The 22,270-nt window shown below is 36.0% G+C and overlaps 1 protein-coding gene across 1 annotated transcript in view; it reads left to right on the forward strand.

Moving 5' to 3' along the window:
* Positions 1-4,881: 4,881 nt before the first annotated feature.
* Positions 4,882-22,270, forward strand: part of CTNNA2 (catenin alpha 2) — a 494,091-nt gene continuing 476,702 nt past the window's right edge. The window contains exon 1 of the mRNA XM_026846640.1: positions 4,882-4,902. The gene's annotated coding sequence lies outside the window, so the exon portion shown is untranslated. The remainder of the gene's footprint in view (positions 4,903-22,270) is intronic.

Here is a 22,270-nt window from a genome sequence, read left to right on the forward strand (position 1 = left end):
AGTAACTTCTTGTCCATTGCAGCTAGGGTGTAGGAAATACAGACAAAGTGGAGTTGTTGTGAGAAGGGTATTTTGCAGGAAGGCTTTCATCAGCTTCAAGTACTTAAAGCTCCTTTAAATAAGAAGAAAGTATGTAAATAAATAAATAAATAACCCCCTAACCAAGCAGTGTCTTGAGTGGATGAACTTCCTTTAAGCATTAAAAACCCCACAACCAAGAGCACCCATATAGAATCTTAGCTTTGGTATTCATATAATACTCCTTAATGTAGTAAATTAAATGCCTCAAATCCAAAATATGTTTCTCTGATCTCAATTACCAAGTAGAAAGATTTATTTACTAGTGGCCTGAAATTCTGGGTTTTCAACCCCAAGCCCCAAATTAAGGCTGACATCTGGGTGATTCCCACAGCCCTTCCCAAAAGGGGGGGAGTTTCCCTTTAGGCTTCCCCCCAGGGTGGGGCGGCCTTGCAGACAGAGCCATTGGGTGAACGAGCCCCAGGTGTCTGCAGTGAGTAACCCAAGGTCAGGTGTCCCACTGAGGGGTCAAAGCTGGGACCCCTGGCAGGGAGAGAGCAGTGTCTGTGTGTGAGGTGGGTGTCCTGTGCAGAGTTCCCTGCTGGGGAAGGACCTCCTGCCTCCCTGGGACTGGGCTCCACTCAGGTCTGGCTTTTGTAAACGTGGGCTCTGTAGGGATTCATGATGGGGCTTCCTTGGTCTGATGTGTTTGGCTGGTTGACCTGGTTGTCTCCCGTCCCTTCTATGGGAGACTGCATTCCACTGTTTATTCTGCTTGCAGTTGGTTGTGTGGTGGTGTTGGGGTCATTGGGATTGATGTTGGTTATGTACAACCTGATTGACTTGTTTGTACCCCCAGCGCTCACCCATGTCCTGACCCTGTTGTGTCAAATACAATCTGGTTATTGGTTCATCTTGATGCTGGCTAGGTCCTTTATGCTAGGCCTGATAATTGGTAAAACATGGCCTCTTCCAGCATTGTAGATGGGTTTCTGGGTGTTTTAGCTAAGGGACTAGTTTGAGTATTCAGATTATGCAAGATTAAATCCTTGATCCTTTAAAAGTAATTGCAGAATTTCCATTAATGTTGCAAAGCTGTTACCCAACACTTCTGGAGTTGTTTCTGGCTTTGATCTTGGGCTGTGTCTCTCTCTTCTAAGTGTAGCAGGAGCCAGTCCTGTGTGGTATTGCAACGATACATAATAACTTGTTTAAATCTCTGGAAAATTTAAATTCGTACCTATGTTACTTTATAAAGCTGTTGTTCTAATTGTATCTGTTACATACTGTAGAAGGCAAATGATTAATGTGAGCAGAACTTTTTTTTTTAACACTTCAACGGTTTTAAAAGAAAAAAGTAATGATAACTGTCCAGTACATCAGCTCTTCTTTGTATCCGATTTCTCATCTGCTGCAAATATACAATATGCACGCTCAAACTTTTAATAAGCGCCTTTTTTTTTTTTTTTTTTTTTTCAGATAGCTTTTCCTCTGAAGTAAGAAACTTACTCTGTCATGTTGGGCCACTTGGACAAAACATTATAGATGGACCTAGTTACCTAAATACGAGTTTGTTATGCAGCGTTGTAGACACCTCACAGTGTTCAGCTTGCTCTTCACTTAGGTCATGGGTCTCACACAGGTCCTGTTGTGTATGTCACTGCTGTCTTGCTTCCGTACAACATCCTGGGTTATAGCTTATCTTGGTGACAAAAAAAATCCCAAAGGTATCAGAGCATGGAGTTACCTGATGAGTTTCATTGTATTTCTCTCAAATAGTGCTCACATGGAAGAGTGCCATGGGAGGAACCACGATTCATGGCTGGTCTGTAGTGTGGCAGGGTCCGTTAAATAATTGTGACATTCATGAGACTGACATTTCAGAGATCCCTTGGATAAGAGGAAGTAGGGAGAATTATGAACGTTATTTCAAGATTATGTGTATTATAGGTCTATGTATAATATCTCAAATGCAGAATATCTGGTATGAAGAATCTAAATTTGTTGTGGTCTTGTGTTTCTAAATACAGAGAGTTCTGTGGAAAATATTGCAAAGTGAGAGGCAAGATACGTCAAGGATGGTAATCACAGTCAATATGTTAGAAAGGTTTCAATTTTTGTTTCTCTGAGGAAATTGAAGAATGAATATTGCATTTTCATTTTTGGATCCCACTTAATAAAATAAATTTGAATGTTTGTAATCACTTAGATTTCTTCTGTCACAATAGTGGTAGTACCATTTGCAGTCCTTGCACGTTTGTTTAATCATCATTAAAGAAATTGTTGGGTTTTTAGCCATATTTATCAAGGTCCTCTCATTTGAAAGTCTAAAACAAAACAGAAAAACCCCAGTACATTTTGCTTCTGTTAAAGAGAGTATTTGTCTAGTTATTCCTAAACTTCAGTCCAAACCTCAGTACCAAAAGTGTATGTCTATATAGTTCTAAATAATTAAATGAGAATTATGTGTTGGTAGTGTTTTTAAAGTGAAAAACGTTTGAATGTGTTAAAAATCTAGTTTTGCAGAATTTTGTGAAAAAGACGACCAATAGACCACCTTATTTTTTATTACAATAAATTATGTATGCTTTGGGTGTTCTACAGATATCTTATGTAATGAGCAGTTCTGCTGCTGAACTGTTTTATGCTCAGTTATATTCTTAAGCCAAAGGGAAAAAAAATAAATAGTTGAGCTATATTTCTGTGAAAACTGTTAATGAATGCTTATCATTGTAGTGAGGTCACAGTAAAAAATAATCTATTATTTCTTGTGTTTTATTTCAAGACGACATAAGGGATGGGTTTTTGCTACACCTTGCTCAGAGTTGTTAGTCTAATATTTGCTGCCCTATTACTATTTTTATTCCTGCCTTTTGTGGGGAAGGCTTGTGATTTCATTAACAGTTATTTTAAGGCCTGAAAAACCTGACAGAGGGCTAAATAGAAAATAATTTTGTTTTCCATGTAGATAAGCACGGAAATACATGAATAAAGATCAGGTTGGCCTCTCCTCCACGCTTCAGAAGTCTCCTGCATGGCGTTATGAACCTTTGGGAAATGGGCCACATTATCTTCAATTTCATAAATAATTAACGTTCTCTGTGTGATTATTTTTATCCAAAGTATATTTCTAGATTAATTTGTGGATCATAATAGTTGTAGTTCTTAAGAGCCTTTTTTTTTGTTGTTTTTGTCTATATTTCTGGCATAGGAGAGTAGGATCTTATCCCATTAGCCACATTCCATCTGTGGGAAGCCATGCATTGAATGGAGGGACTTAAACAATTTTCACAGACTTTGAACTTGTGTTACGTTGCGATAACCCTTGAAACCCAAACATGTATTTTATATGTTAACTCCACCTATAGTTTCCACAAGTCATCTTAAGAGAGCTTCTTTGTCGCTCACAGCATCAGAGCGCAGGGTCGTGTTTGTCCTTTGAATTAAGCAACAGTGATTAAATTACACATGCTTTCGTGATCCTTATTTTTCCTGCCTAAAGAATGGTATGGTGACCTTCTGTTGACACTATGGAGAATGTGTGCTTTGTTAACTGCATTCAAAATGTGCCCCGCAAGTCTAAACCGGAGGCACTTGTTCTAAAACACCAGCTTTGTTTTTTGGAGTTATCGCTATCACATCTGGACCTTCGCTACCTTATGTGCCATGTGGTGGTACTTATTCTCCTTGTATTCATTTGATGTGATTTGCTTAATATAAGAAAACAAGCTCATACTACATTTATTTTTAAGTGAAGAGAAAAAAAATGACTTTCTCTGGAATGATGACAATGAGCTGTTTATTACCACAAGCTGTGCATTTTATTTTCTTTTAGTTAGAAAGCAGTGATTTGTCTGAATTTCTGGAGTGTTTTTTAAGTGAATAATGATATAAGAGCATCCTTACTTGAGGCTTCTTATAAATGTAGTTATTTATATGAGGAAAAACTGTTCAAGCATGGATTATTTATGCAGGCGAGAAAACTGGCTCTGGATTGATATAATTTTTCTTTCTCATCTTCTCTGAACTAATTTGTTTTCTCTGTGCAGTGAGTGCTCGATATTCTTGCAACTTTTAGACACTTGTACCATTTCCCTTGATAAAATGATCCTATTCAAACCTCACTTTCTGTTCTCCAAGGCAAACTTTGTTCCCTCATGGCTTCAAAGAAGTGTTATGGCCTTTCCTCTCATTTTTGCCAGACCTGGTTATTATACATTTAAAAAGTAGAACTGAGATTTTTTTTTTTTTTTTTTTTTTCTTGTTCTGGTGGTATTGGCATGTTCTCTTCTTAATGTTTGTATTTTTCTTCCTCCTTAACAACTGGGTGATGGATGAGAAGTTTAACTGCACTTTTGCTCCCCTCTTCTGATTTCGCTTTTGATGGCAGTTCTCTTCTCAGACAGTCCAGTCTGTGGCTGGAGCCTGGGCTCAGCCCCCTGAGTGAACTGTGATGTGAATCCACTCTGTCTAGTCACCAGATTGTTTCAAAATTGGTAATTCTGCATTGGGATTGTGCAGTCATTGGTAAAAAGAGCATCCAAGCAGCCTTCCTAAATCATTGTTAATTATTGACAGTAAACACAAAGAGATGATGTGGAGGATTTTATATCAATAAAGATCTCTCATACCTAGAGCCAAGAACGACCTAATTTTTTTTTTTTCTTTTTTTTTTTAGTTACACCAGCAGGATCTGTCTGTAAACAGTTTCTAAGCAACAGCTGCCTGTCCTCTAGAAAGAATGTCACTTTTTATCCATGACTCCTGGGTTTTACAGCCCTTCTGCCCAAATCAGTACCCTAGATTAGGGGGAGGTTGGAACAGTCTTGTCAGCAATGATAGTTTTCCTTTTTTTCTAGTAGCAACCACCTACAGTTTGCTGAGGTCTGTTTGAAATTAAATCACTGTCTCCTTTATTGTTGGTTTCCCAACAGCGTTGCTGTCGCAGTCCAGCACTGTGAATTATTTCTGTGTGGCTTCATAAAACATTCTGTAATGATCAAAGAACCTGTATTTCTACTTCTGTATGAATCCAAGAGGTGACAAACCAGCAACAGATAAATTTTTTTTTTAAATGATTAAATGGCTTGAACTGCCTTTAAGGCAAAACCTGAGTTTTTCCCACAGCACAGAAGGTCTCTTTCTTCATCCAGAGTTGTGTGGCATCTGTCTCAAAGACTGGGGTAATTCAGAGGCAAAGAGGAAGGGAGCCCTTTGCAATTACATTTTTATTACCTGGGAGCCTGCAGCTCAAGTGACCAGTTTTCTGAGACTTACCTGCATTAATCATTGTTGAATAATTTGCATCTAGAGGTCAAGCAGTGACCACTACCCAAGAAAGTGGGTTAATCTTTTCCGTGGTAATATAGTGATAAGTGGGGAAAAAAGGGATGAGAGAAACTAATCTCACTGGACACTGTAAGCTCTTGTGATTGATTTTAAACAGATGTTATTTGAAAATAGTAATTATTTTTTCTTTTTAGCAAAAGACCCATATAAGATGAAGTATAGAAAACATTTTTTTAAGAGGGATTTTTATTTGGTTTGGCTTACTACTGGAATCTTTTAATAGAATGTTAACCTGGGGCTGTGGGGATCAAGTAGTTGGTTCAGGCTATTAGACCTTAAAATAGTCATAAATGTCAAGGTTTCTATCTTGCAGCTGCACTACCATGTCTTGCTTTAGCTGAGTCTGCTTTTGGGGTGGGGAAGAGCAGATCTTGTTGAAAACAGGTTTTGCATCAAAGGATATTGCAATGGAAGGAATATGACCATAAAGTCATTTAGCAAGAGGTGAGGAAGGGTCAGCTGGAATCTGTCTACCATTATATTCCAAGTAGTTCTAGAAAAGCATTGTTCAAAAAAAATATAGCGGAGGTTACTTATGGAAGAAGTTTGAATTTTAATATATTAATTCCATGCTCCCACTTTTGAGTTGCTTTTGCCAGTTCTGTGAGCCAGCAGAAATAAACTTTTAGTTCACTGAAGATTTGGGAGGAACAAGAGTAGCCTCATCAGTTACCACAGGATGGTAGGACCTACATAAGTGTAATGCTCATTTTACTTAGTTGTTTTTAATATGCTCTCTCTTACCTGCTACTGTTAGAGTTAAGTGGTATTTCAGTTTGAAAAATCATCTTACAGCTTTTACTAATGGTGCCTGAAGAGAAGGCCTGTGGATGCTGGAATTGGTTAGATCTGAGTAATCGTTATGATTGATGTTATAGACGGTAGCCTATGGCCTGATTTGAGGGAATTGTAGAGTTTTTCTTCCCCAGAAGAGGTAAAATGATAGGTCTCTGTCTGAATGCTTCTGAGAAAGAGACCTCTGTATATGTTTCCTCTGCTATTGTGAGAAGAGGTCTTGTTTCTTGCAACTGTCTGTATTTCCTTTGTTTCACTTGAAATCTGAGATTTCTGCTAAGTACAGAATAGGGAGTTAAAAAGCAATTGAGGCATTTTTCTGGCTTACATTAAGAAATATTATAGAAATGAGTCGAAAGAATTCTGACATAAAAGAGAGGATAGATGCTATTATATGCAACTGGGAAACGCAACAAGAAAGGCAGTTTAAAATACCTATGTGCTTAAAAAGCTAACATTAAAGTAAAAAAAAAACGTTGAGTAAGAAGACGTATGAAACATGAGCTTTTGATGAACTTTCTATGAAAAGAGCAATAAAACTAAGATTTGTGATGTTCTTACTTTTTAAGGGGTGCTGGGGTAGCTTTCTGTTAAATAACATAAAAATCGACTGTGATGAAAGACTGAGAGTAAATTTTGGTATTTACTGTTTTCATCATTCTCACCTTCTCCATTACATTTTGGCCTGGAGTAGCGTATTGTTCTAAAATTCAGACTAAAAGTAAGCTTTTGTTGCTTTGTTTACTTCTTATGGGAATGAAATTATAATCTCTGTCAATAACTGGTTGATATTTCCCTCTAGATTTGGGCTGAATTTACTTCATAATTTCTCTTTCATATAGTAATAATTCATTATTATTCTCTGTTATTCTGCGAGACATGGATAAATCCTAGTGAAAGAATGTCTTTGTTACTAAATATTCTACTGTATGCTAGATATTCTTATCTGTACAAGTAGAATTTTTCCATATTTTGCAAGCTCTTGGTTTATAAAAAAACCCTCCCTTTTCATAAGCAAACTATTGTAGCTCTGTTTCCTGCATATATTAACAAAATGTTTGAAGACTGAAGGGAGCGAACATGCAGTGAGTCATCTTCTGTTGAGAATAAAACCTGTTACATTTGTGAATGAAATCTGGCACTGCAAAATAGAGCATGTAGTTTGTTATTATTGTGTTTTGGGGGAATTTTTTGTATATTTTTACTTTTAACAGATGTTGAAGTTAGGAAAGTTTTAATTTAGACTTGGGAAGCGCTGTCTCACACACTTGTAAATTTGCAAATATTGGGATGAGTTTGATTTAGTAGAATTTTACTATGACTGGTAATATCTGCCTGAGGTGTTTTGAATAATTTTTGGAGGTGGCTCCATTTACACTCTTTAAGGAACTTTGATTCTTAAACCTAAACACAAACACTAGTTTCTAAAACTGTGAAAAGGAACTGAGCACCCAAAGCTTGATGAAGCTCCTTGACTATTAAGTAGCTTGTGTTAGAACAAGGATAGTATTTTAGCGGAAATGTGAGTTGAAACGATGACATACGTGTAATGTCAAAGTCTGCATAAGTCCAAGAGTATGTTGTACAAAGTTGCCTTCAACTGAGGAAATATTAAACATGGTGATTACAGGTAAAGTTAATAACAAAGCCTGGTATTCTTTCTATAATGGTGGTTGAAAACACAGAGGATGTGTACGGGCTGATTCGTCCCTGGTTATTCCATCCAAGCCCGTAACAGCCAGCTGTTTATGGGGTTCCTGAGTCTCAGGTTAGCAGCTGGACAATTGTTTTCCATTGAGGACAGAGGTTATTGTTCATAATTTCTCTTGTTAATGTTCCCTTTCTCTCTGAAACATCCTGCTGCAACTGGTTCCACAAACCTGAGGACGGAAGTACTGCCTATCTGACACTTAGGAACCTGATAACTCAAGGGTTGGGGATGCATTTAAGTTCTTGTATCATAGGAAGCATTGTGACTTCTATTCATCTCTATGCTGTCTGTCTTCGTGAATTTATTCTTATTTCTTCCCTTCCCCTTATATCGAAAATCAAAGATTGAAGGGTGTTTAGACTCTCTTCATATGGAAAACATTCCATGATCACAGAGACTTTACAGACATACCTTCTGGTTCTACCAGACCTCTTTGGAGGTGGAAGGGCACATGGCACGAAAGATGTAGATGTGTAACAGATTTGTACAGTGATGTACAAATATTCCCTCCCGTTCCCCTTTTTTTTTTTTTTTTTTTTTTTTTTTTTTTTTTTTTTTTTTTTTTTTTTCCTCATCAAAGCTGGACAGAACTGTGTGTGTTGGGTTTTTTTTTGGTGTTTTTTTTTTTTTTTAAGAGGCCTTCCAACGGTGGCTCCAGGATCAGTTGCTAACCTCAAGCCAATCACTTAACATGTAAAACAGGGTTGCTTTTCCTCGTGTTTTCCTTGTGTTGTTGCCTGTGGTGAAAAATGCATTTTCATCTGCCATCCTTGCTCCTGGTCACTGCGCTTGGAAAGATCTGCAGTTCTGTGTAGTGAGATTTATAGTGGAGTATTCTGCTTTATTGTTTTATCATTAGCAAATAGTCACTTAACTCTTTACCTCCTTTTTTTCTAAGTGGTGGATTAGTGATACTATACAAATCATATATGGAAGATGTGAGGTTGTGTTTTACCTTCCAGAAAGCTTAGAATCCAGTTAGATAAACAAGTTAACTATTTTAATGGGCAATATATGCCCATGGACTGGCAATATATGTCATGGTCTGAAGTTCTGTGATGAAATGGGCAAAGCTCACTAACGATAAGGCAGAATTGTCGTTGCTGAGCTGTCGTCAGGGGTCACTGAAGAAGACAGCTCTCAGTTTTGAATGAGCATAGCACTGAAACCATTACTATTGTAAACATCTGAAACGATGATTGCACACATTTTTGTTCAAAGCTTTGCAGGAGGTGGGAGTAAAAAGCCAAATTCACTATAGTAGTGTATATCTCCAAAAGGAATAGTATAGTAGTGTTTAATCTCCAAAAGGAACTATACGTGCAGGCAGACATGGTTAAAAGGCAATTAAAAAGAACACTAAAACATTCTAATTTCTTCTCGTTTTTTGTTCTTGATAAATTTCAAGGCTGTAAGGAAAATAAATAATAATTAAAATAGAAAAGGAAGACAACAAGGAACTGGACAGTAGAGAAAGCTATTTTTAGATCAGTAAATATTTTTTAGAAGGTATCATAATGTTCAAGTATTCAGTGCCCCAAAAATTAAAAGGGAGGCCAAAAATAATTCTCCCCCAAACATTGGAGACATGAAAACCAATTATGAATCTCTTTCAAATCCTTTGGAAGCAAGAAGTGTTCCACCAGGTTGGCAGCCAGTAGACAAGCGAGGTAGAAAAGGTAGAGCCAAAGAGCACGGGGCCCAGCAGAAGAGCCAGAGAGTCCTTGTTAACGGTGAAACAGCTTCGGAAGGATTTTCACAGAGGAGCTTACGGGAAAGGTGTCTGAGACTGAATTGTCAAAGGTGTTTTTTGAGGAAATAGATACAGGGCACTTAAACTGGAATTATTTTTTTCAGATCACCGTGTGTTCATTTTTTAATGATTGGTCTCACACTTTCTGCTCTCTGTGTTTAAGATAAAATGACTTGGTTTAAGTAGTAGTTTTCATACCATAGTGAGCACTGATTAGTTTTATCTTTTATATTTCCTGGCTTTGACTCATTTTTGCCAATTTTTATTAATGCTTAATGTATTATTTTCTTTGAGAAGGTATATAAGATGACAGTTTCACCTGGTTTTTGGTTATTTCTTTTTAAAACCATTTCACTTTCCCATTATAATCCTCTATGAAAAATATTTGTATTCCATTGACGTGCCTGTAGTAGTTTATTTACCTGATGTCCTGAAAAGTTTCCTGCCATTTTTGAGTTTACCTGTGTCCCTTTGTTCTCTTAATCTTCACAGAGATTATTTTTTCAGGCACACTGATCAAAGATTCAATATCAAGATGGAAACTGTGTATGAAGAGACAAGTTCTGTGAAAAAATTAGTCTGATGTTAGCTAAATTGCTTTTTTTTGAAGAGCTAGCACTTCACTGTCACCTGTTTACTTCTTGCATTTCCTTTAGTCTGCAAATACCAGTCATTTGTTAATTAATTCCATCATAATTTGCAGGCTTTTATGTATTTATACAAGAAGTTACTTCATGTTTTAATGTCAGTAAAGAAGAAAATGTATTTTTTGTCCTTATGTCTGTCTTTCTCCTCAATTTAAGGGATTTTCAGTTCCAGTAAGAGTCATTTTGTAGTCAGACTGGAAAGGTGTTTTGAAGGCTGAAATAGAAACAGGTTAGATATGTTGGTTTCCTCTGTGGTCAGGGCACATAGTGATGGTAATTGCTTGGACAGGTTGCAAGCAATTCAAAACAAAACCCTGCAGTTACTGTACATTTTTGTCCTGGATTTAAAGGCATGGAAAATACTTGTTGCTGTTAAAAAAATCTGTATGTCTCTATTATTTTTTTCTGAGCTGATATTATTCCCTTCTGTGTGGCTTCTCCAGATTCTTCTCAGTGGTGAGATCAGTTTCCTTCTGAGAATAGCACCATACCATCAGTGAAAAAATGCTTTTAATTCTTTAAAATGTCCTTGCCCTGAACCTCATGTAATAAAGTTATAATTTTTTATGTTTGAAACTCCAATTTTTTTTTTGTGTGTTAATTTTCATATTAATTTTCAAATGGCTACTTACAGAACTTGGTAGCGCAGAACAGAAAGCATCTCAGATTGAAGTAATCTGACCATATGGATATGGCTGTTATTTTTCCAGATGAATGAATTTTGAGGATTCTCAGTTAAAGCTCTGACAATTTCTTTCTCTCGCTGGAACTGTACAGTCCGTATCCATGTGTGCTTATATATGTCTGCTGGTTCAGAAAGTACAGTTGTAGAGTGACGGATATTTTAAGGATCGAGCACTGTTCTTCAGACCTCTTTATATAAGAGGTATAGAAAGATCCCATATTTAAATGCTACTTATTTTCTGACATGTGGATTTTTTTTTTTCTGAAATTTGCAAGGTCAGCCAATATTTTTTCCTCTATGGAGTCAGAACAAAACCAAGTAAACCGAGTAACTTTTGTATATTTGTTTGATACCTCTTTGCTCTCTCCGTCTCAAGAGCAGAGATCTATCTGGAAAGCTGAGTACATTCTCTCTACCATTTCCTAGTGTGCTTTCACATGACGAGTGCTGTCCTGCTTCTGGTACAAATGGATGCAATCAAGGCAGTTTCTAATCCATGATGATTGCAGCTTTCTTTGAAGTCAATGGGTGTCCTGAGTATCCTCTTATAGGCTCAGCGGAGGGGATGTTTGAACAGCTTTCTAAGTGTAGCAGGCTTCCCACCAACTCCTACGAAGTTGCTGTACTTTTCTCATCTGTTTAAAATTCATGTGCTTCTGGCTTAAGACTGCTTTTCCTCTTCTCTCTCTCTCTCTCCGTGTTCGTGATTCTTTCACCTTCAGTCAATAATAGGAAATCCTGTGCGAATTGAGAAGCCTGTAGTACCCAGCCATCACTTGGCAGTCACTGTGCTACAACGTTTCTTCAAGTCAGTTGTTTTCAAAGGAGAATAAAATTGTTCATTATAAATATATTTAATAAAATCGCGCCACTCGCTGAGCTTTTGATGGTTTGCCTCGGGGTGTGTATAAAAACGTGACCAACTTAAACATGGCATCATGTTTTTCAGCATTACTGTAAAAAGCATATGAAGCTTTTCATTACAGTCCTTCCATTTTCAGAGTTTTATATCACCTACTAATTTACTCATTATAAGAACATTACATGGAAGGTCCATGTTGAACCAATCAAATTTTATTTGCAGAAAAATGCCCTCCGAACAGCCTTTCCACCTGTTCAGGAAGACATGTAATGTGCAAAAATTGTCCTAAAAAAATCCAGACCCTTTTGTTCAGAGAGAAGGAAATGTCAGGTTAGGGTTCTCTGTATGATGAGAAAAAAATGAGTTTAGGTTGTGGATTAAAAAAATATTTTTTCAGTAATTATTTTTCTTTTAATTCTATCTGTAAGCTCTAAGCTAAGAATATAGTGGTTTTAATTTTTTTAACATTTAGTCTAAGTTAAATACTAACATGTGTTTAGTAATTTCTGAAAAGAAATTATCTTTCTCTGGTTTCCATTATTGCCCATTTACTTATGTTGCTTCCTGTATCTGTGTCCATATAGCAAAAACTTGATCCATAATGTGTAACCTTATGCCAGCACTTCCAGATTTAATTCCTTTTTTAAAAAATGTGGGGTGGGAAGCAAGCGAACTTCACCCTGGAGCTGTCATACACATGTGGTTAGTGATAGTTTTTATGATTCTGGGAGAGAGAAAGGGAAGCTGTTTTTCATATATTTTAGTACCTCTGATTTTTGAGTCTTGGGCAAAGACCACATTTGGTTTGTGCTCAGTGCTCTGTAACTACCCAGCAAAACCAGACTCAGTCCCTCTGTTCAGAGTCAAAGGCAGCAGCTGGGTTTAGGCAGATGGAGTGCAAACACAGACTGAGTTAGAATGGATCAGCGGGGTAAGGCTTGGTGACAAGCCACCCTAACCCAACCGCTGTTGAGTTCCTTCACGTGGTGCAGGTGAGAGAAGGATGGAGAGGGAATTGAAAGAAAGCAATGAGGAGATGGATCTTTGGAAGAGTTTCCTTGCAGGTGTCAAGCGCACTTTTTGAGAAGGTGCAAAGTTACCTGTTTAACAATTTAGTCAGCTGCTTTATGGGATGTTTATAGCTGAAGTCAACTTCCTGTTGCAGAAAGCTTATTTTCAGTAATTCTTTAGCTCTGGGGCTAACTTAAGCAGCTGCTGTTGATGACTCTCATTCTGTGCCACCTCCTGAGCTATGCTGTAATATTTGTGCACAGCTGATCTGTGCTAAATTAACTCTCTTTTTAAAAAAATGCTTATTTTAAACCTGAATATTTTTTTTTCTTGGTTTCTTCTGGCTCATTATGCACCTGAACAAGTACTTGTATGAACAGAACTCAGAGCAGAGCATGAGGATAGGAAGAAGTGGTGAGGAATAAGTGGATGCTGCCAAAACCATCGCTGCTGCAGAAGGAAAGGCTCATTAGACTACAGCCCAGTAGGTGTCTGTGGTAAAGTTTTTGAAAAGCTTTAAAAGTGGAGGTGAGCAATATGATGCAGAAGGGTGATTTAGTTAGTGGAAGAAGTTTGAGAAAGCACTGACTTGACAAAAATCTAAAGTATCTTTGTAATAGTTTCCTGAGTGCATATGATGGAATAAGATTGCTGTTAACAGAAAGTGAGATGCAGGATGATAATATCAAGAGGAGGAGGGGAGGAAGCTTAGCTTCAAATATATGGATAAATCAGAATGTCATAAGGGTGTAATATCTGGAAGATTTAGGTGTAGCTTGGATTGGGTGACATAAAAAGAAATCAAAAAATAATACCTATATAACAGGACAGAGAGATAGTAATTTAATTTTTGACTGTTGATATGATTATCCAGGCACAAGGTATAGAAACCACATGACTTTCTTCTGTACCTCTCTAGTTTCTTGGTAACTGCTCTAAAATCTGAATATCAGGACTGAATGCAGTTTGGCAGCTCTGTTGCTTTCCACATGACCTTTAAAACCTTCTATTCATTCCTTTTCACACTATTCCCACTCTCTTCAGAAGTAGCCAGGTTTTACACTTTTGCATTTTTGTTATATTGCAACACTTTCCTTGAATGATCCCAATTTAACAAATAACTCAGGTTTTGGGGCTGAACGATTTTCGTTGTTGTCTGTTTATCTGTGCGGTATTTGCAGTTTTTATCACTTCATCTGTTTGGGTTTTTTTCCACTCTTTTTTTTTTTTTTAATTATTATTTCTTCTGTAGAAAATCTAAGGGTGTTTGGGAAGATGTTTTATTTGAAGTAATGGATCTCCAGCTTGAAGAGGCTGAAAAATTTTCTTCTACCTAAGAAATGATACCAACAATTAAACTGATTCTCTTGAGGCAGGTAGATAAATTGATTATGGCAGGAAGACATTTGTGCTGAAAAATGCTCGTAGCAGGTAGTTAAAGTCTTTGATTTGATCAATGCTCATTAGTCGTGGGAAAAGGAAGGTAAAAAGCAGTAAGGCATCCTTTTGAGGGGTTATTTGTATTGGTCACCTGAACGTTGATGTAAGCCTTGCCAGTTGCTCCACGTTACTCTACATTGATATATTGGAACAAGTGAAAATTTCATTACTTAATAGTTTTCTTGAAGCTACCTGCAAGGCTAAGCGTGCTTTCTGCTTAGATTAAGGCTGCAGTTAAAATTAAGTCAGAATTTAGTCAGAATTTGAATAGACGTGTGTAAACAGGAACTGAGAATTTCAGTAATTTACATCAGTCGTTGTTTGTTACTGCATTCATACTATTAGTAGATGAGGAAAAGTATGAATATATCATCAGATATATTAGCTTTTGATCCTATATATGCTTTTGAAGGAACTTTATAGTGTAAGTTGGCACAAAAAAATCACGACGCAGAACGTATTTGATTAATATTTGATGTTAAACACCCCATTCCCGTCCCCCAAATCTGGGATCCTCTAGATATAATTTTGTGGAAGGTTTCATTCAGGACATGCTTGTGTGATGTTCTCAGAGACTGAAGGAACTTAGAATCATTGCAGAAATTTAAGAAAGTTAGTCAAATTTAAATATTAGCTTAAATGGGGCTGAAAATGCCTCTCTAATCAAAATTTGCCTTTTAAAATATTTATTGGATTTTAGAACCATCATATGAATTAGCAAGATTAAGAGAATTAATTTTCCATTTACAAGGTAATAGAAATATAGTCAAACTCTTCCATGGTTAAATTACGGTATTAAAAACTCAAATACTTCCAAAGTCAGCATAGTGTGCTCATGATTTATAAAAAATAAACAAATAACCAAAAAACTAGAGAGACAATTAGTATAATATTTTTGTAAACTTATGTCTCTATAGAAGAAATATATATTGGGTTGACAGGAACTCCTGGTTTGGCTAAATACTGAATTTCCCACCTGTATGGTAAACTTCTTTCTGTGGTGTGAAGTCTTAAGTCATTACGAATTCTCATCTGGGACCTGCAAAGGCAAAGCTGGAATAAAAAGACACTTGCTCTTAGAGACAGGGAGAGATTTCTTTTCATGGCAAATCAGAACTTTGGGGTTTGCAAAGGAGAATCCCGGGCCTGTTATTAGATACAAGAAACATATTGGATGTATTCAAATTTTTTAATTTGGAATTTAATTTAAAACAATAATATGCTTTTTTTTCTCTTTCTGGTTCTAATATATCCCTGTAAGCATTTAGATCACTTTCAGTACTGTTTTAACAGTCTTGCTAATGGTATGAAGTTGGAAGTCTCACAGGTGAAGAAATTGTGTTGTTGTAAAAAGTGAATAGCGATTTTTGTTGGTCAGTAAGTTTTATGAGCAGTCTCGACCAGAAAAGTGCTACATCCAAGTCCTAATTGTAGCAAGAATTCAAATGAGCAACTTCATTAGATAAGTTCCAGTTCAGTAGCATCTTAAATTTCCTCCTATTGCTTCCTCTACTTAGTTTTGAGTTGGGTCAGTAAGGGTTTGTTAATTTGCGCACACTGAAAAGTATCAAATAAAAAATTCAAAGTTGCAATGTGCAGTTCTCTTCAGTAAGCCCACATCAGGGATGCATAAGAAACTCAAACCTGTTTCTACTCGAGAATGACTCATTGGTGAGAGGGCTGGTCGAGTGGGTTGTGAGTGCTGTCAGGATACCCCATAGCCGTAACCATGTGCTCCTCTAGTGTGCAAGAGCAAGAAATCATGGGTATCGCTCATTGACCCCCCTCCTACCAGCATCTACAAACGAGAATAACACTTTTTTTTTTTTAAGCATCTCTTACACAGATGCAGAAAATTGAGATGTTCAAGTAGCCCAGCATCACAGTACATACAGAATTGTTGGGTGGGTCATATGGTGGAAGAGCTGGGATGGGATGAAACGTAGGAAGAGAAGACAAGAGAAGGGAGCTCCTGCACCATGCTGTTGCTCTGGCAGCACTCCCATGTGCAAACAGGCTGTGCTGAACTGGTTCTCGCTGAGATGTCAGTGTGTAGTAAATTTGAAATATCAACTGGAATAAAAAAGGAAAAAAAAAAATCAGTTAGAGCTCTTTTAGATCTCTAAGCAGCATATCAAGGTAGTTCTGTTTCAAGAAAAAGAAATGGCTTCAAATGTTTTCTTGATTGGGATTAAGTTTTGGGCTCTGGTAATTTTGTGAACTTCTGAGTTGTTTAGTTGTGTTAAATTTAACTATTTGACTATGGATGTAAAGGTGATGGCTTTGGAAAACGTAGATCAGAAATCTGTAAGCGATGTCACAAATTGCTTTTTTCTGAGAGAAATGGACAATAATCACATATCTTAAAAAAAAAAAAAGTGCCATTTCCTGCTTGAAACAAACAAAAAATAAAAGTATTTATTTTTGAGACAGCTTTTCTAAGCAATGTTAAAATTATTTTATTCCCCTTAATCTGTTCCTTTTCTGCATATAATTATTATCATACCATTGCCAGCATTATTTCATTTCTGTAATTATCAGTATTAAAATGAAAAGCCATGGTTTTCTGTCAGGCATTTTAACCAATTTCTCCTCTGACAGCTTTCTCTTTCTTCATTTGGTCTGTTTATTGAAAAGATTGGCAGTTCTGTAGAATATGGAGTTTAGCGATGCACAGTGATTTTCATATATTAAGGAATAATTAATCATCACTCTTTTAGTTCTGATTATTTCTGTATTATTCCAGAGTTTCAGAAATGGAAATTTTGGGATTGAATTTAGTTTCAATACTGTGACTTCTTGTCCTCTGAGTGTCTGAAATTGCTATAGAAATATTTTTTTTAAAGGTAAAACAATTAAAAAAAAAATAAATCCAGTGGTCTGCTTCTCATAAAGATCAAAATGGAAAGTAAAAGAATAACTCGTATGAATTGGTTTCGACCTTTATGCAGATCAGGCAGCAGCAGCAATGTTAGGATCTTTTGTACAGAGTTACACCTTTCGAGGTCAGAGAAAAGCTTGACAGAGCAGGTGTTTAGGCTGTTATCCTCTCGCTGCACAATCCTCTGTGGACGTTCTGGGCAGAGTTTCCATGGTTTGTGTTGCTGTTTGGTGTGTGGTTGGTGCATGCTGGGTTTAGATGCTCTGGAGCATGACCTGGCACCACAGAAGAACATGTTCCAGAAGTACATACTCTTCAAACATACATGTGTTTACAAGGACTTGTCTTTTCTGCTGTGTAGAAACAACTTGGAGACCTGTTCTATGAAATAGGGAACTGTGGAAAATGTGGGTGAGGATTTGGAGAAATAGTATCAACCTTTTTCCTTAGTAATGGATGCCAAATTTGCCATCCTCATTCCAGTAAGTGAAGGAGCTTAATAGATTCTCCTACCAATTCCCAGCTTTTCTTTGAAGGAAAGTTAGAGATGACATTTGTACCTCATGTGAATCTTGGTGTTCAGATCTGAGAATATTACTTCCACCCTAACTGAATCTACTGTCTTGTGAAAAATCTGCCAAAAGGATGTTTTCCCCACTCCCAGCATTTTTGGACATACGTATTTTTTTCTGCCTCAGCCTCTGGAATTATTGAATCTCTTATTATTGAAACTTAGACTGATGGATCCCTTTCTCCTTCCTCCGGGTTCTGCTTCAGGAATTCATTGAATCATTCCTGTTAAAAATCTGTCTCCTCCTGACTCTCTGGAACCACCATGCAAACCAATGACAGTCAACATGGGGCAAAGAGTTCATGTTATTCCAAGCGGCCAAACTCAAATTTCTAAGGACCTGAAATTCAAGGCCAGCAGTGAGATATTTTATTCTACCTTTGCTTTGGAGATACTATGAGAAACTTGCTAAACTGTTTAGTTTGAATTTATTGCTTACCTTTGTCTCAAACGTGTTTTTCGGGAAGTTCTCTTACACTTAAATTTATTGAATCCAGAATGCCTTCAAATGACTACTTTCAAACTACATTTACGATGACATAAACTATTTTTTTTTAATTTTTTTTTTTTTTCTTCCTCAGATAATAAAGATCAAAAACAGCCTAAAACACTAATCTGGAGTAAATGCCAGAATAATGTTTGGAAATAGTGGAAAGAAATAATGAATAATTTAGTTTCATTTAGTAGAGATATTCTTAGGTAGGTAGTACAAGAATAATAAAGGAGGCTTACTCTATCCGAAAGTTGTTATAACATCATTATTATTTCATTGTATATATTTCTCTCTCTAGATATATATCTATATAGAGTGCATGCAGTGGATAAAACTTTTTAATATCACTGTTTTGATTAGTATTATTCTTACAACTATGGAATGGTTGTTCCATATTTGATACGGAGCACGATGCCGTTAGGCATGTTGGTGTGGAAAGGTAAGTAATAGATATCTATGTGCTTGTGTTTTCAGTTATTAGGTAGTTTAGAAGAGTACAAGAATGCTACAAGTGATTGTGTATAACATAAGCACGCACTGCTGCATTCACGATTTAATTTTGAAAGGCGATAGTATTTCTTCTGGTATTTTATTGCTGATGTTTTGGGCAGTAGAGCTATGTCTTAAACACTTCTTACTCTGTTTTGCTGTGGGGTAATGTATGATCTACAAGTCCTGAAATCCTAGCAGTTAGAGTGGGAAAAGACTTGTCCAGTGTGTACAGATTATTTTCTTGACAAAGCAGGAAAACATTTTTTTCTTTAAGTAACGTGTTCCAATATGCGTGCCTGTTCTAATCAAAAATGCTCATCCCAAAAGTCTTTTCCACAGTCTCTAAATACAGATCACCATTGGAAAGACATCATATATCTCCAGTTCGGGGGTTTCCTTGTCTTATTCCTCATTCATGTTAAAGAATTGTCATTTAAAAAAATGTTTGTTCCATTTTTATCCTCATCACTTACTTTTCTAAGAGGCAAATCACTCTTCTTGATCAGTGACCTTTAAAACTAGTTGATTTACATTTAAATACAATCCATCATTTACATTCTTAATAAAATTAAAGACAAGAAGCTCCATACTACTCACATTTAAACATTCGTTATTGTCTCTGGCTGGAAAAACAATTTCTTCTAAACATCACAGCTATGGAAAATGCTACCATTAACTGAAATTAATTTTAATGAGAGACATTTTTCAGGCAGAAGACAAACTTGACAAACTGACCCCTTGTAGTTATCTTCTAAATTTTCTTTGTGGTCTTTGCCTTCGTCTGTCTGCTTATGAGGTCTTTAAATTATTTTGCTTTATTTTTAAATAATTTACATTTAAAGAGTGCTGAATAATGCTATTTGATAGACTGATATTTTTGCTGAACTTCTGAAGAGAAACTGTAATTAAAATGCAGGACATTGGCATTTAAATATTTCTGATTTCAATAAAATGTATAAGCAGTGTGAATACATTATTTTTTTCTTAACAATTCATATAATTTAAATGCTATCTATAGTTATGAATTATTTATTTTGTATGTCTGTGTGTGTTCATCATATCTCTTCAGTTTTAGTAATGGTAGATTTCAGGTTATTACACTTTTTTCTTTTTTCTTTTTTTTTTTCCTGAGATGCCCAAATGAAAAGAAGTAACAAAACTTTCAGGTGTTTTTCAAATACTGATTATCTAAACTTTGGGTGAAAAGGAAATGGAATTACACTAAACAGCCAGACTAAACCAAAACCAGTGTGGTTTTTTTTTTTCTTTTGGTTTTTGTTTTGTTTTTTTTTTTTTTTTCTGTGCCTCCTGAACAGAATTTTCTTTCAGCTACTTAGGCAGTAAGTTCCCCCACTTCAACAGTTTGGCTTTCATTAGGGTGCATGTAGTGAATGTGCACTATTTAGATATTATTTAGTTTACATTATGTTGCTTCTTTATGATGACTTTTTTTTTCTCCTGATATGTTTCCTTTAAATAGTTTACCAATCTTATAATGGTCTTTTGGGTAACGTGTATATGTTGTACATGAGGTATCTTCTAAACTAGTAACATAAACCCAACTGTGCTTTACAGTATATGCATAGCACTTAAAAATGCAGCTGGAACTTCAGTTCTGACATTGATAACTCCTGCAGACAGTGTAGGGCAGTTTTACACTCTACCTATCTCTATTTTGCATGGGCATGGTAAGTATATGGAGGATTGACTTAAAAATTAATATTGATTTTATGGCAAAAAAAAAGATAAAATATGATTTGAAAAGTATTCCTGCATAAATGAAGGAACTATAGTGTTTTTCAGTAAATAATTTTCCCGAATCTACCTTTTTCCCCCTCTCACTCTTTCTTTTCATTAGTCTGACAAGTTTCTTTTTCTTTACCAAAGTATTGATTGAAATTTTAGAATGAATTATTTTCTTCCTGTCACTCGGTTGTACAAGATAGTCATTACAAATTGTCTGAAAGTAAAATTTTAGTTTCCAAAGACCTGTGGTTTAAAAAAAAAAAAAAAAAGTTTTAATCTTCACCTTCATTATAAATTGCTAAACTTGCAAATATAAATTAGTCTTGCTCATTAATTCTCCTCTTAGTGAGCTAAAAGTGCATTGTATTGATCACAAGTTCTAAAGTCCATGTGATTAAACACCATAAGTACTACGTGAGAACACAAACCAGTGTTGATCTCTACTATGACTTCTGTTTTAAAATACAATCGAATCTTGTTAATTTGCTCAGATAGATGAGATCTATGTTGATTTAATAATTCATGTTAAAGAATAGGTGTCAGGGACATTGACGCATCGTATCTCCCTAATTTTGATTTCTGAGGCTCAACTTAATATAATATTGATAGCTTACTGACAAATACTCTTTTTTATATTATTTTAAAATCATCTCTCAGGAACGTGTAGTCGGGTTTAACTCCAGAACTATGTTATGCAAAAATAAGGAAGATGGAGCAAACGCAGTTACAGCTGGCAGTTGTCTATAGGCAGATTTTTTTTTTTTTTTTTTTTTTTTTTTTGTGAACATATCTGATTTTGAGTAAAAAAAGGCATAACCAGTCATATTTCAGATGCCTCTGGAGAAGCTGAAACAGCTTCTCCTATGCAGAATATACTAAAAAAGACTATTTCTTCCCCAAATGGTATGAATGTAAAATCCGTGCATTGGAAAACTTGGTCACAAATACTGATAGTGTATTTCTGAGCAGGAGGGGTATGTATCAGTGGGAACATATTTTTCTTCTCTTACCTGCAAATCCTCTGTTACAAACTGCCTGCTGACAAGAAGCCATCTGTTCGGTTTCTTCTATTGGAGCTCTCTGTGACAGGTTCTGGGGCAAAGCTTTTCCAAACCTCCTCTTCAAACAGGAGCATGGCAGAATAAAAGATGTAGAAATACATTTGAAAAGTAGTAATTCAGACCATCCACAGCATGTATATACATGGGTTTTGAAGCATAGAGATGTCCACATTGTGTTTAAAATAAATAAATAAATAAATAAAAGGCAACATTACTGTATTGAAAATATACCGGGAAGCTGGAGAACAGCAAATTGTAAAACCATTTTTTGGGTAAAGTTGGAAAAGTTTTTATTTGGTCCTGCCTCTCTTCCCCACTCCTTTAATGAGTCGGTGTTTATTTCTGTTTTGTTTTATTTTTAAGTGACCTCTCACTCTAGAGTAATCAACTGATTGCTTGATTAAATGGAGATGTTTTACATAATCAGATGAGCTTTTTGACCTTTCTTTCTTTAATTTTTGCTTTTTGTGGAGACCTCAGTGTTGCTGCTGTTGGTCCAGGTATTTTCAGTTTCTGGAATTTATAGCTAGTAGGATTTAGTTTAATTTTTACAAGCATTGATGCATCCCTATAACCGATTCTTTTTGAGACGCTGATGTGATTGAAGAGAATATAAGTTGTGCTTTCTATACTTAGGCTTTTCATGTGCTAACTTTTTCTTTTATTTTCTTTTACGTCACATTTATTTATAGATGTTTTAGGGTGAATAATTTACAGTTAAAACCTTTGGATTTTATTACCTTGGGACTGTCTCT

The sequence above is a fragment of the Athene cunicularia genome (genome assembly GCF_003259725.1).
Source record: "Athene cunicularia isolate RWA chromosome 4 unlocalized genomic scaffold, athCun1 chr4_part1, whole genome shotgun sequence".
Taxonomy (NCBI): Eukaryota; Metazoa; Chordata; class Aves; order Strigiformes; family Strigidae; genus Athene; species Athene cunicularia.